Source organism: Alligator mississippiensis, chromosome 11 (genome assembly GCF_030867095.1).
Source record: "Alligator mississippiensis isolate rAllMis1 chromosome 11, rAllMis1, whole genome shotgun sequence".
Lineage (NCBI taxonomy): Eukaryota > Metazoa > Chordata > Crocodylia > Alligatoridae > Alligator > Alligator mississippiensis.
Window position 1 is genome coordinate 49210387 of NC_081834.1, and position 18349 is coordinate 49228735.

At 46.4% G+C, this 18349-nt stretch overlaps 1 pseudogene; it reads left to right on the forward strand.

Moving 5' to 3' along the window:
* Nucleotides 1–6816: 6816 nt before the first annotated feature.
* LOC132244063 (olfactory receptor 2B2-like) lies at nucleotides 6817–10665 on the forward strand (annotated as a pseudogene).
* The last annotated feature ends 7684 nt before the right edge of the window (nucleotides 10666–18349 follow it).

An 18349-nucleotide genomic window follows, 5' to 3' on the forward strand; every position in this document is an offset into this window, starting at 1 on the left:
CCTGCTCCTCCGGTCCCCCATGGCTGCCCCACCGGCCGGGGCTTTGGCTTCTTAAGCAAAAAAAAGCCGAGAAAAGCCCTGGGACTTATCACTCCTGGTGCAGCCTTGGGACTTTGGGGGCTGCTGCAGACCCCCCACATGGCGGGGGGCAGCGGGGATTGCCCCCTGCCAGCAGAAGCAGTGAGTCCCCGGGTTTCTTCAGGTTTTTTTTTGTTCTTAAAGGGCCGGAGCTGGCCTCTGTGGGACACCTGTGAGGGGGCTGGGGGGGTGGGGGTCTCATGCAGAGCCCCCCATGCAGCGTGGGGCAGCAGGCATCAGCCCCCACCTGGCAGCACCAGCTGAGCTGGGGCTTTTTTCCCCCCAAGTGCTGGGAGCTGGGGCGGGCAGGGTGGCCATTGCCAGGCTGGGAGAGGGGCAGGGGGTGGACCTGGCCTGGCTGATTTGGAGATTCAGAGATTTTCAGAGATTTTTCATAGAAAATTAGGATTGGAAGGGACCTTAGGAGGTCATGTAGTCCAACCTGCTCAAAGCAGGACCCTCCCCAACTAGATCATCCCAGCTAAGGCTTTGTCTAGCCGGGACAAAGGATGGAGCTTCCACCACCTCCCTGGGTAACCTGTTCCAGCGTTTTACTACCCTTCTAGTGAGAAAATCCTTCCTAATATCTAACCTAAACTTCCCTTGCTGCAACTTGAAACAGTTGCTTCCTGTTCTGTCATCTGTCACCACTGAAAACAGTCCAGCTCCATCCTCTTTCAGACCTCCTTTCAGCTGAAGGCTGCTATTAAATCCCTTCTCAGTCTTCTATTTTCTGGACTACATAAGTCCAGTTCCCTCAGCCTCTCCTCATAAGTCATGTCCCTCGGCCCCCTCACCATTTGTGTTGCCCTCCACTTGACTCTCTCCAATTTGTCCACTTCCTTGCTGTAGTGGGGGGCCCAAAACTGAACACAGTACTCCAGATGTGGCCTCACCAGTGCTGAACAGAGGGTAATAATCACTTCCCGTGACCTGCTGACAACACACCTGCCAATGCAGCCCAGTATACTGTTAGCCTGCTTGGCAATAAGGACATGCTGTTGGCTCATATTCATTTTATTATCCATTGAAACCTCCTGGGCCTTTTCTGCAGAGCTGCTGCCCAGCCAGTCAGCCCCCAGCCTGTACCGGTGCATGGGATTCTTCCATGCTAAGTGCAGGACCTTGCATTTGTCCTTGTTGAACCTCATGAGAGTCCATTCAGACCTATTCTCCAATTTGTCTAGGGAACGTGTAGATGAAACGGGGGTTTACTTCATCCTAAATTTAAGTGGTGGGTTTTTAGAAACACCGCTTCAATGTAGGGCAAAGTAAACCCCTGTGTCGTGTACACCCATGTCTTACCTGCCTCTCTGGCGGTGGGTAGTGGAAGGCGAGCTGCTGGTGGGTGGAGAGGTCCCTGGGTTCAGGGGGGGGCGAGGGGCAGGGCTAGTGCTTCCCTCTGTGGCAGTGGCAGCCCCCACCCGCCCAGGCAGCACCTGCTTGTGGGCACCCCAGCTTGGGCGGTCCTGGGGCGCACCACAGCCGCAGAGGGAGGGATCAAGTGCCTGCACAGCTCATGCAGGCAGGCAAGCTCCAGTGGGAAAAAACAAAGAAGATCAGGCTCACCACTTTTTTTTTTCTTTGATGGAGCCTGCCTTTCCAGACTGCTGCGAGGCTGCCTGCATGGGCTGCCTGCACAGTTCCTGAGCCGCACAGAGCCCGGTGCTTCTCTCCACAGCTGTAGGGCAGCAAACTAAAACTCTTCAGATGTGTTTTAGTTTGCTGTGCCCCAAAATAATTTAATGCACATTATGCCTCTGAATGTGCTACAGCGGCTGGAATTAATGTGCAATACGCTGCCAACACATGCAAACACCAACGCCATTAAAGTGGTACAAAAGCATTTAACTCACCTTAAAGTGTTGTGCACACATGCCTCGTTTCATCTACACGCACCCTAAGTCACTCTGAATCCTAGCACTACTACCCTGCAGGACATCTACTACTACCCACAGCTTTGTGTCATCTGCAAGCTTGCTGAGGGGGCACTCTATGGCACCTTCCAGGTTGTTGATGAAGGCATTGAACAAAACCAGCCCCAGGACCGATCCCTGGGCCACTCCACTTGATACCAGCTGTAAACTAGACATTGAGCCATTGAGTACTACTCTCCAGCCAGTTTTCTATTCACCTTACAGTTCATTCATTTCACCTGTACTTCCTTAGTTTGCCTGCAAGAATGTTATGGGAGACTGTATCAAAAGCCATGCTAAAATCAAGGTACACCACATCCATTGGTCTTCCTGCATCCACAGAGCCAGTCATCTCATCAGAGAAGGCCATCAGGTTGGTCAGGCATAAATTGCCCTTGGTGAATCCATGCTGACTGTTCCTAATCACCTTCTTCTCCTCCAAGTGCTTAGAAATGGATTCCTTGAGGATCTGCTCCATGATATTTCCAGGGACTGAGGTGAGGCTGAGTGGTCTGTAGGCCCCTGGAGTCTCCTGTTTTTCCCTATTCTTTAACATGGGCACTATGTTTGCCCTTTTCCAGTCACGTGGGACCTTTTTTGATAGCCATGAGTTTTCAAAGCTGATGGTCAGTGGCTCTGCAGTCCCATCAGCCAACTCCCTCAGCAACCACGGATGAGTCCCATCTGGCCCCACTGACTTGTATATGCTCAGGTTTTCTAAATAGTCCCTAACCTGTTCTTTCACCACAGTTGGCTGCTCACCTCCTCTGCAAACTGTGCTGCCAGGTGCAGTAGTCTGGGAGCTGATCTTGCCTGTGAAGACTGAGGTGAAAAAGGCATTGAGCAGTTCAGCCTTTTCTGCATGGACCTCGACACAGTTCCAGTGTAACTTATTATCTGATGCTTGCTGGTGCTCAGGGGACAACTGGATGCCTAATGGATGCCTTTTCTGCATCCTTTTCTGCATTTGGTGAGCATATAACCTTGGGAGCAGAATTAATGTTTGGGTCCCGTTGCCATTTGTACAATCATTTAAAATTGACATGAGGGAGCCAGCCGAAAACCATCTAAGGCAGAACTGTTAAGTTGCAGCTCCTGCTTTTCCTCTTAATCCCTCCAGATTCACTTGTTGCTTTTTGGCATGTCATCTTGTTATTCCCCCTTTCATTGACTGAATAGGAGTGTAGGATCTTGTTGGATATGAAAACAGACGCGTTACATACAAAGAGGTGCTAAAACAGGTCACAAACCCTTTAGGGCTTGTGATGTTTGACGTAAGACTGAATTCCATGGAGACATACATGATTTTACATGCAGTCGCACCCTCAGCTACTAGACGGGGAACCATCCCAGGAACAGCAGATATAAGGCAACATTGGATCTAATCAAGCCCCTAAACTCTGTTTCAAATGATGACAACCTTATTCACCTTGGGTACAGAGAAAAGGTTGACTTTGAGAGTGCTTCCCCCACCTTGCCAATATGATTTCTCTTGTATCTGAAATGAGTTTATGCCATCTAATTTTCAATTGTCCCCTGAGCACTAGCAAGCATTGGACAATAAGTTATGCTGGAACTTTGTTGAGGTTCATGTGATAGGATGACACAAGGAAAGTTATCTTAAAATATCTGTATAATGTACCACTCTTACACGATCCCTATGTTTTCTGTTTCCTCCCTAACCATAAACTGTTTTTATTGTCTTCTCATGGAATGACCCTCACCTCAGACACAATCCTGAGGAGGAGATTCACTTGCAGCGAAGTTTTCTGGTCATTTGATACCAGCGTGCATGAAGTCCAGGAATCCAGGAGGAAGGAGGATGTAGGTTTATCAATGCAGAAATAATATGAGCTGGATGTCAATCAGAAAGATTCCTTGTTTTTTCTCCCCCCTGAAGATGTTTTTCCTTCACCAGATGAGTATGTTCACTCACCTGAGAATTAATTTCTTTTCCAGGAGCAAAGATAGAATGAAACCATGGTGGTCATTTTCGATTGATGCTTTCTTATGTCCCTGCCATCAGGATTGCCTATGTGGGAAACAAGGTCTATGGCACTGCCTTCACATGAAGGCTTTGGGGAACAACTGCACCATCAGTGACAAACTCCACTGATATGTGGAGCTGACAGATCTCACATATATCACCCTATATGAGATGTGGTGAGATAGGGTGTGTTTCTTTCCTAGCTCATCCTTTGACTTATCATGTCAATGAGCTCTTTAGAATAGGAGCTTCGCATCTATGTCCAACATCTGCTATGGTGAGGTCTTGATTTTTGCTGGTAAAAGATGACTCACCTTTAAGTTTTTTTCATGCCTAGAGGTAGGACCTGATGCTGAGTTCCTTTGATTGTCTGTGGTTGAATTAAAGCTCTTCAAATCAAATTCTGCTAGGTGTTATCAAGCAGGGAACTGAATTCCTAAAAAGTATTCTAGTGCTGGAGAATATTCAAAAATGCCCTGGTGTGAATACCTGCCTCCAGGCTGCTCATTTCATTCCATTCTTAGTGTATTACATGTGAAGCAGTGTCATAAAACAAGGAGGATTACTGAGTGAAAATTATATGGTAATTATTGCTGGCATCAATATGTTTGAGATCACATACCTCACAAGTCTGACTCCCAGCTTATTTTGAAATGTGCCTAGAGCTCAGGCCTCTCACTTCCTGAGAAAATGCTCTAACAACTGGCCCATGGTGGGAGGGGTGATGGTAAGCAATGGTAGCTTAGGGCCTATTCATTAGAAGACATAAAAAAGACACGACAAGCTCAGACCAGTGCTTTTGCTAAGCAGTTTTTGCTCTGCAGTGACAAACCAGTATGGGAAATACAGAAATTAAACTTGGGTGACTAGGGGATGAAGACATGCAGGAGATGAGAATGGATGAAGTTCATGGAGGCAGCCCGGCATCTCTAGGGCCCAGAGATCTCAGTTACTTACTTAAAAGGGAAATTTAGAAAGAAAGCCGAAGTCCAGAAAGGGACTTACATGTCATGATGTTGAGCTGTAAAGTGCCTGACTTTGGTCTCTGCCACATGTTACACTTAAGACATGATTCACTAGTTTATCACATCTTAACTTGTAACCCGGTTGCATGTTAAAGAAATTAAAGGCGTCATAAAACAAGGAATGAACCACAATAGAATGCCACAAAAATGTGTAATAATGTTATGGCTGGTTCCTATCATGCCATTAATTGAATGTGGATTTCACACTGGGGGTTAGGAATGGAGGTTCCTTGTGTAAAACATGGTGAGGAGTAGGAAAATGAAAGCTCAAGTCCAGAAAGGGACTTATGTGTCATGATGATGAGCTGTAAAGTGCCTGACTTAGGCCTCTGCCACATGGTATACTTAAAACATGATTCACTAGTAAATCACATCTTAAGTTGTAACTTGGCTGTATTTAATAGCATCGTAAATCAAGGAATAAGGCACAACGTTATTCCGCAAAAAATGTGTAATAACTTGATGTCCCCCTCCATTGCTAATTTTGCATGATGGGGTCTGATGTTCAATCCCACCATCACACTTTCTGCCATGCATGTGTGTCATGGGAAGAAGCGTGATTGTGTGGCTTGTACATCAGGTGCCATTGTGCCTTGACCTAAACATCTGGCAGGGGTCTTTTGGTTAGCTGGCATCAATAGTATATTCTACATCCTGGGTCAGGAATAGAGATTTCTGTTTAAAACACAGTGAGGGGTAGGAGACAGCAAATGGAGTTTACAACAGGCAGCACTGACCAGAGAGCTGCTGGAGGCAGAAAAGCACTGAGTCTGCCCTGCTGGGTTGCTCTCTTCAGGTCCCAGGCCTGGGTGCTCGCTGTTGTGGAGTCCACTCTATGACTCTCGATACAGAGAGAGCCCCTTCATCCTCCTGGCATTTACAGCCCAGAACCCGCTGCTGCAGGTCGGTGCCTATGTGCTTTGGAAGGAAGGGAGCAGAGGTCAGTCTTTTCAGTAAAATAGGTTCAGACATGGTGGCCAGCCATGATTCCAGTCCTTTGCTCCCATTTGTTCCATAGTTTTCTGGTTTTGCAGCACCTACCATTATTTTCAAGCATCTAGTTGGTCTAATAAAGATATCACCTCTACCATGAGGCCTGATTCCTTTTTTTTTTTTTTTTTTTTTTTTTTGCCATTGCATTCGTCTTAATCTAGTAATTTTGTTTTAATTGAATGATTGGATAATAAAACCCAGGAGAGGACTAGAAAGTTACAAGTTGCTTTTGCCATTGATGACTGACTTTTTTAAATAAATGACTTAGGGATTCAAAGCTAGCTTTGAAATAATTGAAAACGTTCTTGAGGTAACTTATAAGCTTTCCAGTTTATGCAGAGAGCAGTGAAATTGGGAAGAGAATGAATCTCTCTAAACCTATATTTTTTGCTGATGAAAAAAAAGGAAGGATAATAACCCCATAGATTCACATACAGAGGACTAAAATTGCTAGCTCCCCAATATGCTTCTAATTGGATCAAACTAAAATTTTTTAAAGTTATAATTTTAACTTTGTGTTCTCTTGAAACAAAATGTAGCTATGAAGTTAGTAATGAGTTTGCCATTCAATTTTATTTTACTGGTAGATCTACTAGTAAGCTGCTTAATTTATCTTTTGGAATTATTATTATTTTTTCTGTATCTGCCATATATGATTGCCATCCAGGCAAAGTTTTCCACAAGTAAAGAAAGATTTAGCAACTATTTTGTCCTTGGTCTGAGGAATTCATTTATGGTGATCTATTGCCTGGTACATCTGGATCATGGATTTTGGTAGCTGAAGGAAATGTCCTGCTCTCTCAGGTGGAAAAGGAGAATGAAGGTAAGTGGCATTTCCTGTGAACTGTGCTGGGATGAAAATACTAGACTGAGGGATGTAGATACTGAGCACTAAGGTTAGAGGAAAAACAAAGAATTGGTATTAGTGAAGGTGAGGAACAGAATACAAGCATATCTTCAAGTATGGGCATATAATATATGCCTTTTCCGTGGCCCTCTTGCTCCATAATTGTCCTCTTGCCTCTTCCTCTCATGCGCTGGCACTGGCTACAGCTGGAGGCAGGCAGTCAGACAAATAGACCAGTAGCTTGGTCCAGTTTGGGAATTCCTGTGCTCCTATGAATAATCAGTAAGGAGTTGGAATGGCTGGATCATTGGTCTAATCCAGAAGGAAAGGACTAGGGGAGATGGATAGTGCTTGAGTGTAGGTGCATTGGAGTGAGTTTCAGTACTGAATACCGTAGAGTGCATGTCCTTCATTAGAGGGTCTTTCATTGAGTGGCCAGCTAGTCTGATTTATGTTGATGCTCCTTGTGACCATTGAAATGCCTCTCTGCTCTACTCAGCATCCTGTTAACAGTTTCTTGTACTTAGGTGTGTTTCTGCCCAATTGAAATCCTACATCATAGGTCAGAGTCAGTGAGAAGTGATGAGTACATTGATGCACTTTGCTGGGCCAAGGGAGCCATGACCTGGCTGTTTCTGAGACAGGTTTGCAGTTGCTTTGGGTCAGTGGAGAAATGCAGACCTGGACCCCCAAGCAGAACAGGGAAGTGGCTCCACTTTGTTTTGCTGTTGACCATTCAAGCAATAGAGTTAAGATGGTCAAAGTGGAGATTCCCTTAGGGAATGATCTGCTTAAGAGCATGGAAAGACTGCAGGACTATAGCAGGTCAGAAATTTTCCAATACCAGTTAGTTGGTTTTTTTTCCAGTAACTATCTTGATTTTCTGAGGAACTTGTGAAAAAATAATGAATCATTTTAATTAAGGAATAGCCACAATTGTTTCTTCAAGGAATATATACTTTCTCAAATACCTCTAGGAAGACCTGGAGTGCTATTGTAGCTGTGAAAGTCCAGAATATATGTGAAAAACAAGGCTTTTTTTGTTAACATCTTTTATTTGACCAACTGTATAGCTGAAAGAGCTGTTAGACAAGCCTTTGGGCACAAAATCAAGCTTCTCTAACATTTCTTCCAGGTATACAGTTGGTCCAATAAAAGATGTAACTGGATAAGCCCTTGATTCTAGGAAGGAGAACATTTTCAGGTTGACTACCAACAAGGTTGTATTAATTCTAGCATATCTATTTAGTGTATTTGTACATTTTTCTGAAAAGAGAGCCCTAAATGACCTGATAGAGATTTATGTCTGACATTCTGCCTTTCTATCAGTTTGTGTGTCCATTTGTCCAGGCACCCATCATCATGGTATCTGAGTGCTTCATGAGGCTTCAACCAAACTCTAGATGTGAATAAACCCAAGAATAGTGGAAAACATCAGATTGGCATCTGCCCCCACTACCCAAATTTTCAGCAGGAGAATGACTTAGACAAGAGGCACTGGAATGGGACATCGGAGACTAGGTTGCTGGTTGCAGCTGTACTAGTGATCTGGTGTGTTTCTTTCTCCTCTCATTCTTTGACTTCTATCATTTGAGACAGCAAGCTCTTTGGAACAGGAGTTGCCCATCTAGGTCCAGGATCTGCTGTGGTGACGTCTTGATCTTTGTTGGTTAAAAACAATAGCTTTGACCATGGCAAGACTGTCACTTAATCTGTGCAGTATCTCAGAATCGAAATGGGCTGCTGGGAAGCTGGGACTCCTTGCTAAGTGGGAGTTAGTAACTTAGGTAGAGGCTGTAGTTTCCTTGAGCTAATTCCTCCTTTGTTTTGCATGGTGAAATGTCATGTATGCAGCTGCATAACTGCAGCTTTGGGAACTTGTGCAGAGTTTGCAATTCTGTTTCCTACTGAATTAGGGGATGGAATTGCCCTCCATGTGTACTGTCCTGAAGGAAGTCCCTCCCATGGTTTACTCCCAAACCTAGTTATTAGGGTACAAGCCCAAGGAGCAGGAGACCCAAGTTTAAACCTCCCTCCCATCTTCTGACCTTCAGCATTGCCTAGAGTATTTTCCATCTACTCTTGAGTGGATAAATAGCACTGGGAAAGTTTCTTCACAGGCTGCTTTCTTCCCATCCAGGAAAGCAGCCACCTCACTGACCACTGCATTTTCTAGCTAGCTGGCTTTCTTCTAGTTCCCCATGTCTCTTGGCTGCTTAGTGGGCCAGAAGAATTGGGGAGGTTGAGGAAGTGTCTGTATTGTACTATGTGGTAGCTTGGTGCCTGGAGCAGCAACAGGTTATGAGCTAATACCAGTAGAAAATGCAGATTCCAATCCCCAGGTTCAGGGCAGTCTTAGCATGGACTTAGTGCTCCAATTGTTCAGTTTAGCAATGCACAATGTCCAAATTAGAGACAAGAGATAAGAGACAAGAGCCCCCTGTAAGATTTGAAAATCATAACCTGGGGGGTTCTCTGATAAGATTGCTCCTTCATTTAGGTGGACTTGTTAATCAATGAAATCAAAGTCCCCCTGCCCCAAGAGTCAAAGTTTCATTTGAACCTTGGCCATGGGAGAGCCCTTTGTTATCATTTGTTACTGATTAATGATACATTTTTCCCAGACTACTATTTTGGGCTTTCCAGGCTATGTGCATACCTGCATAAGCATAGGATACTGTGCATGTGTGTAGTTAGGATGCTCAACACACATGTGCACACTTGCAAGTCCCAAGGTGAATTTTAAACTATGTAAGTGCCAAAATCTGCAGTTACATGGCTGTGTAAATGCCACTGTGGGATGCAAAGCAAAACAGAATTTAGCCCTTTTGGGTTTTATCCTTCTGCGTGATTGCTTCTCTCACCACTCCCTTTTCATCTTAGGTGGGAAATCATGAGGAATATTACTGGGGGAACAGCACCTCAGTGTCAGAGTTCATCCTGCTGGGGTTCTGCAGCCAGCCCAAGACGCAGCTGCTGCTGTTTGTGCTCTTCCTAACTATCTACCTGGCGACCCTCTTTGGGAACAGCCTCCTCATTGGCCTTGTCAAGACTGACTTCTGTCTCCACACACCCATGTACTTCTTTTTGGCCAACCTCTCCTTCCTAGATATCTGCTACACCACCACCACCGTTCCCCAGATGCTGGTGCACCTCCTCTCCACAAAGAAAAGCATTTCCTATGCTGCCTGTGTTGCTCAGATGTTCATCTTCCTCTCTCTGGCAATAATTGAGTGTATACTCTATGCTGTAATGGCCTATGACCGGTACGTGGCCATATGCCACCCTTTGCGCTATACCATCATCATGAACAGGTCAGTCTGCGTCAAGATGGCCATCAGCTTCTGGGTATCTGGCTTCCTTCTTTCCATAATGAATACAGGCTTCACCATGAGGTTGCTGTACTGCTTAAATGAAATCAATCACTTCTTTTGGAGGTGCCAGCCATCTTGAAGCTGGCCTGTGCAGACACACGCCTCACTGAGCAGGTGACCCTTTTGATGGCAGTTATACTACTCCTGACCCCATTGTCTTTGATCCTAATCTCCTATGTATTCATCCTGGAAGCCATCCTGAGGATCAGCTCAGCTGAGGGGAGGTTCAAAGCCTTCTCCACCTGTACCTCACACATCACTGTTGTGACTCTCTTCTATGTTCATGTACATGCACCCAGCCTCCAGCTACTCACCCGAGCGGGACAAAATGTTTTCCCTCTTGTACAATGTTGTGTCTGCCCTCCTGAATCCTCTTATCTACAGCCTGAGGAACAAGGAGGTCAAAGCAGCCGTACTCCAAATGATGGGCAAGACGGACCACTGAGTTACGGTGGAGGAGGAATGGTCCTGTGGCTCCCAGCTCCTCGGTTCTGGATCCTAGTCTGGGAGGGGAGTGGGGTTTAGTGACTTATAGCCAGTGGAGAAAGAAGTCAGGACGTCTGGCTATTTCTCCGTTCCTGGAAAGTAGAAAGGTCTCATGAATGAGGGCAGGGTGGGGATGGGAGTCAGTACTGTTGGATTGTCTTCTTCAAAATGAGAGAGAAATTGTATCTTACAGGCTAGAGTCACGGGGACTGCAAATCAGATCACCTAGATCTGGGCCAGACTGATAATAAAACTTTCAGAAAGATAAAAGTCTACCTTCAAAACCCAGGAGTCCTGACTGGTTATGCCTGTGAACCACACTGATCCTCAGGCTTGATCCACTCAGGTTAAATGATCTGAATCATTATTCAAGTGGTAGAACATTTTCAGAGAAACTCTCAGGACATATGAAAATCACTACTGCAGTCATCTCTTTTAGACTTAGGTAAGATCACCTTTTTGCCAGTGTAGCCATGTTGGCTGGGGATGCTAAATAATCATAAGCGAAATCCCTCTTTAGGACACAGGGGGTGCATCTACACAAGACACTTAGTGCACAGCAGCCTACTAACACTGCGTAGTAGTGCATCACAGCATGGACAGTGCTAATACGCTCCTGTGCAGTATTATTAGGCTACTGTGCAGTAGTGTCACTAAAAAGGCATTCGCTGGCACTCCTGCCCAGTTCCTCTAGTTTCTGCATGTTTAGCTAGTACTTCATTAAGCAAGTACTAAATTAAATGTGCAGTAACTGCTGAGCATTAATGAATGTGTAGACACACCCAGAAATGCTTCCAAAAGAGGGCTTTTCCCAGCTTTGACTTAAGTTGTTCAAAGACGTTGTGTAGCCAGTCTGGTGATAAAGCCTCTTCTGTCAGTATATGCTCTGTCCTCACAAACCAACACCAGCCACTCTCAAAATGTCTCTCTTTGATATGCTTGCAGGCTGCTAAGGTGGGTGGTCTCACAATGGCTTCACTGCTTCATTTCTGGGTTTATCGCATGAGACTTGGTGAGATGACATTATCTAGGAGAGCGCCCCTGGTAGTGCCAAGGGTCAGGTGTAGATGCACCCATTATGGCATAATATAACTGGGCAGGTACAGCTACTGGGGCCAAGGCTTTATACTGAAAGCAAACTCTGGAGAGCCTGAGTTGGTGTTGGAAGCAATATATGTCCTTCTTTGTTCCCCCAAGGCTGAAATTCACCCTTCTGCTAAGAACCTAACAAGATATATAGTCCACTGACAGGGTTCTGCCCACCCAGAACTTACCTTGTTTTATAATAGGAGGAAACTGCTGCATGGACACAAGGCATGTTAAAATTAATGCAATGGTGCCCATGTACGAAGTTAGACCGCAGTTACTAAACGTGTAACCAAAGTGATGCAACTTTCTGTGTTTATTGGTTTTGTATTTGTTCAGACATAACTTCTCAGAACAGGAGCAGCATGGTACCTAGTCTTTCTTTGTGCTCTTGAAGAGGGAAACACATTAATGAAGCTGAACTTCATGAAAAGAGAAATGTCCATTAATATATTGGTTCAGTTTATTCTAGTTGGTTTCTGAAACTTTTGCTAAAAATAGCACAAATATTTGGTATTTGTATGTTGCAGCCACTTGTGATGTTGCAGCCAGGTATTTGTGATGTTGCAACCATGATGGTCTAGGAATTACGTGAAAGGCAAGGGTTTTGGAGGGTGATATCTTTATTTACTGCAGAGTTATTCCAGATGATTGTTATGCATATCCTTGGGCTATTAAAACAGGAAACATAATTTCATAATTGCCAGGTGAAAAAAAATTTCACCTTTTACATTTCCTCCTTTTTGGAATTAAAGGTAGTGGTAATGATGGGGAAAAATGCAAATGCAAAACTTGAAATGAAAATAAAAACTGTTTTGTAATCTCAAAATGAACTACTTTAAGTAATGTTGCACAAGTTTGGGGCATAGTTTGAACTTCATTATTGGTGCTTGTGCATGGATGACATTTGCAATCAAGAGAGTTCAAAGTAAAGGAAAATACAAGAAAATCTCAACTGGTTAGTGAACCAAGAAATGTATATTTCAAGTTGTGTTTTCTCAGAAAGGGCACATATGCTACCCTAAGGATGCTGCAGTAGAAACACTAGTAGACTAACTCCTTCTTTTTACACAATATAAAAAAGAGACATCACAGGTAATTATTTCCTACATATATAATTCCAGTGTTGGTTGCATTACATATTCAGTGCATTGGTCTTTGTTAATTTTTCATATGCCTTCTCCAACTTCATGATGTATCTGTAAAAGCCTTGTATAGGGAGGTATTAGCTTTTTAGTGGATGACACTTTAGATCAGGGATGTCAAGCATACAGCTCTTAGGCTGGATCTAGCCTACAGTGCCACTCTATCCAGCCTGCCCAGGTACTATAGACTGTAAGGTGGATAGAAAACTGGCTGGAGCATCAGGCTCAGAGGGTAGTAATAATGGCTTGATGTCTAGTTGGCAGCCAGTATTAAGTGGAGTATGCCAGCGGTCGATCCTGGGGCTGGTTTTGTTCAATATGTTCATCAGCGACCTGGAAGGTGGCACAGAGTACACCCTCAGCAAGTTCATAGGTGACATCAAGCTGTGGGGAATAATAGATATGCTGGAGGGTAGGTCTAGAATTCACAATAACCTAGACAAATTGGAGGACTGAGCCAAAAGAAATCTCGTCTGGTTCAACAGCACCAAGTGCCACGTCCTGCACGTAGGATGGAACAGTCCCATGCACTACTACAGGCTGGGGCCTTCTGGCTGGGCAGCAGCTCTGCAGAAAATTGCCTGGGGGTTACAGTGGACAATAAACTGCATGTGAACAAACAGTGTGCCCTTGTTGCCAAGAACGCTAACGGCATACTGGGCTTCTTCACAGTTAGAGTGGCCAAGGTCTGGAACGGGCTCCCAAGGGAGGTGGTGCTCTCCCCTACCCTGGGGGTCTTCAAGAGGAGGTTGGATATGCTTCTAGCTGGGGTCATCTAGACCCAGCACTCTTTCCTGCCTATGCAGGGGGTCAGACTCGATGATCTATTGAGGTCCCTTCCGACCCTAACGTCTATGAATCTATGAATCTAAGAGTGTACAGAAGGATCCCCAGCCCATGGCCATGTTAAGGTGCTTAAAGGACTCTCTCTGTTTCCTGGCAGGATGTCACCAGTCTCCATGACTGCTTGATAATTCAGAGCTGCCGGGCTTTCCTCCCTGTCCATAAATGGGACCAACGAAACCGGCAGCTGGAGGAGCTGGAAAAAGCCCTTGTCTGGCTGCACGGCATAGAGAAGCTGGGGGTACTGAGTCGAAAGGTGGAGTCCTGGGACATGGCTTTGTTCTCTCAAGGGGTAGATGAGTCTGTGTGCCTGCTGAGAGGTCACTCATGGGTTTATTGGGCTGTGGATGATGGATGCGTACAAACACAAACACACACATGCAGAGAAAGGGGCCTACACTTGGGAGTCTGTGTTCACATGCGAGGGTGTTGTGGCAAATACATGTATGTCCCTGTGCAATGGAGAAGGGTTTCTGTGTGCATGATTGTGCACTCCCAGTTACATTCATTGATCAAGTATAATGTAAATGTTTCTCACGTGTCCCTGCAGTGGGGTGAGGCAGGGTGCCTGGTGTGTCGGTGGGGATGTGTCCTGTGGGGTCACTTACTGCTGCCTGCACTGACTCCTCCTTTGTTCCCTTCTGCTTCCCATTGAACCTCCAGTTCTGGATCGAGAAGGAGCAGCAGGAGGAGAAGTATTTTCGGGACCGGGAGCAGGAGTGGGAGGAGGAGCAGGAGCGGTTCCTTCAGCAGAGGCCAAGGCTTGGGTAAGAGGAGGAGGAAGGTGAAGGGCTTGTTTATAGACCCATGTGGAAGTTCTCTGGACATCAATGCCTGCCCACATGCAGCCAGGGAAGGTGTCATTGGGGCTGGCTCTGACAGCAGGGAGATAAGCAGCTTTGTGCCTTGAGTCCTCTCCCTGCCAGGGACCCTCTCACACACACCTCCTCTATGGCCTCTGACACATCTTCCTTCCTCCCATTCATCCCTCTTACAGATCCTCTGGAGCACCGCAGTACCCTCCACCCCAAGCAGCTTCCCCAGGGAGGGGCTTGTCTGGGACTGAGGCTCCGCTTGGTGCCCAAGAGGATGAGCTGTTTGGGTCTGTCAGGGTGAGGGTGACAAAGCCGTGCAGGACAGGGAGGAGGCTTCATGGTACTGTGCTGGGAGACCACAGCCATCCTAAACAGCTGGAAAGTGCCAGAACAGCTGTGGGACAGGGGAGCATCCCCCGCACTGGCAGAAAGTGATGACTGAAGACAGGCAGCATCCTGCTCAGCCCAGACCACCTCAGCGAGCAGCCAGCATGGGCACCACAGAGACCATAAATTAGATATTTGTGCCCAGACTCCAGGGAGTTTCAGTGTTTTCCTAACATTTCCCGTTCTTCCTTCTTTTTGTAGGGACAAATGTTGGAGGGATCTGCAGTCCCAGGCCAGGCCTTCACTCTTCCCCAAAAGAAAGTTACCTCCAATTTAGTTTAACCCCCAATATTAATAAAGAATTTAAAAATTAGTTGGACTCAGGATGTCCTTGGTGACCTTGGTTGGTACAACATGCAAAGGAGGACATGGGGCTGGAAAAGGGTACATCGGCTATCAGGAGTGGGTGGACTAAGGAGAATATGCTGCAGCCTCATGAGATCTCAGCACACCCTTGAGAAAAGGTTGGGACAGACCTGTTTGTGTTCAGGGACAGAAACAATATGGTCCCAACACAGGAGCACCCAGTTGGGGCTGTGGACTCCCAGCAGACAATGGAAGTGGACTAGGAATCAGGAACTTGAATCGTGTTCCTTCTCCTCCTCATCTCCACCACCTCCACTATTACTACACCCCACAACAAAGCCATCAGCATCCCAGGATCTTACAGCTGCACCTCCAGAAATGTAGTATACCTCATCCAATACACCAAATGCCCTGATGGAAGATATGTAGGAGAGACCAGACAACAACTGCGCACCAGGATGAACACACACCGGGAATCCATCAAAGACAGAAACACCCAATTACCGGTGGGGGGCCATTTCTCACAGGAGGGCCACTCTCTCTCCAATCTCTCAGTCCTGATCCTCAAGGGAAATTTACACAACACATCCCAGAGACGAGCCTATGAGCTCCATTTCATCAACCTGCTGGATACTAGAGATCAGGGACTAAACACAGACATTGGATTTTTGATACATTACAATCTGCCTGGCAACTGACTCCCCAGCCCAGCCCAGCCCCTGGCTTCTTTACTTTTCATCCCATCCAGGAAGAGCACACACCAACTGCTGCAGCTTCCTTAGCCTGACGAAGGGTTTTTGAACCCGAAAGCTTGCTTAATAACTATTCTCCAACCATTTGGGTTGGTCTAATAAAAGATATCAAATTCACTCAAGGAACCTTGTCTGCCTTCTCCTCCTCATTGTGTTAATGGCAAGGCTGGAGCCAAGATCCCCACCTGGGACAAAACCACAATTACCTTTGCTGGGTGCAGGAAGAGAAGGACCATGTCAAGTGTCAGGAGTTAACAGCTCAACCGTGGAGGGAGGCTGGGGCCGTTCCTCCCCCTCCCCAGCAGGCCTGCACTGCCCAGAGCTGTCCTGGATTGCAGCAGGTTGCATAGGAGGGGTTGAAAGCAAGAGGAAAAAGGCCATAATCCTCAGAGTGAAGCTCTGGGTTCATGTCACTCCTTTTTTTAGCTAGGGAGTGGAAAGGATGATGTGACTATGATAAAGCAGGGTTGGGCAGTGCCACGACTGTGCAGCGCCAACTGGAAGCTGGGTGTGGAGGGCATGGGAGCATAGGAAATGCCATGCTCTGTGTCCTGGCCCTACCTGGCTGCGGCAGAGCAGAGGGGCTTGGTGCCCAACCCTCCCTCCTCAAGCTCCTGTCTGCCTACAGCTGGAGGGATGAATAGGATCAATTGCTCCCTCATTACCCTCAAGGAGCCTCCAGGAGTAGGTCATTCATCTCTGTGCTCTGCGGCCTGGAGGTTTCTCATACAGTTGCTGATCTTGGAGCAGCAGGCACAGATGATGTTGCAGGTCACTACTTGCCATTACTAAGCAGGGGTCTAAGTGATATGCCCAGATCACTGCCCCAGGGCTCACCAGGCAGCCGCCCCCAGGAAAAGAACTTCTCTGCAATGTAACACAAGCTCAGCAGTTCTCTCATTACATGCGTGACTCCAGAGTTTAAATCAAGAGGGCAACATCATGGGGAAAGTCAAAGGTTTAAAATCAAACATGCCTGGGCCATTCCTGGTGTGTGGTTGCCGGGGGTGGGGGGGGTGGGGTGGGCGCGGTGAATACAGCTGGGAACCGGTGTCCAAGTCGTGCTCTAGCAAGGGAAATAGGAGTGGGAATGAGAAGGGGCCAAATCCTGGTGCAAAGTGCTTCTGCTCTCATAGCGGGGAGAGACAAGGAAGGAGTCCCATTCTGGGGAGGAAAAGCAAGGGCCGGAAGCAAGCTTGGCCAGGGTGGGCTCCCCTCTTGGATATAAATCTCTGTTGGACTGGCTCCCCTTGGGATTGTGCTTGGTGAGGAGAGAGGGCCAAAGGTAGCACCACTGTTTCCCATCTCCACCTTTTCAGGGCATCTTAAAAAATGGATGTCTTGGGACACGCTCAGCCTTATGGGATAGATGTGTGGCTCCAAACTGCCCCCTTACCATGCCCCAAGCCTTGCAGATGGTATTCACACAGCGTCCCCCCGAGGCTTTGGTTTCACATGGACTCGGATTGTCGCTGGGCTCTCCACAGCCCTGTCTCTCTCCGCGCCCCTGGATACAGACTATAGAGGTGTGAAGCTACTGACATCTTCAGCAGCAGGACCTGAAGCGAGAGGGAGAGAATGAACACAAGGAGAGTTCACATTTATATAGTTACCTGGGCCTGTATCATTCAGTAATGCCATCTGGTATTGCAGAAATAGGGGGAGCCTTGTAAATGTATTTGGTGTGACCTGATAGGAATGAATCAGCAATAACATAACTAAAGCAGGGCCAGAGAGTGAGAGGTCAGGAATTATTTCAGGTTTGCAGGTGCCCAAAAATGAGATCAGACAGTGAATCCACTCCAAAAGGGCAAGCTACGGACTGGGAGGTCAGAGGTCTACACTAAACAGCTTGAGAAGCAGCAGGAAAAAGAAACAGACAACACGATAGTCCAAAGAGACTCACATATGAAACACCAAGAGGTTGCAAGAAACCCATGTCCTCTCAAACATGCACAAACCCAGACAATCAGAAATCTGCTCCAGGTGAAAGAGAGCTCGTCTGAAAGCCTTTGCGACCAAGAGCAGCAGAAAGGAAGGAGAAGGCCGAGCAAGCCACTTCCATGCACTTGGCGGGATCCTTGTCATCGCTCCATTCTTGCTCTATTCCTAACACTACCTGTATCAACTAGGGGATACTCTATCAGTGGGGGACACTAAGAATTTCTGAAATGCTAATTCCTATCAATCCCAAAGTACTGACTACAAATTAAGCAACTCCTGGCATTAACCAGCTAACATTAAGCTACTACTAACAATATAAATCCTTACCACTAATAATACAATAATAAAACTGGGAACTCTAGGAA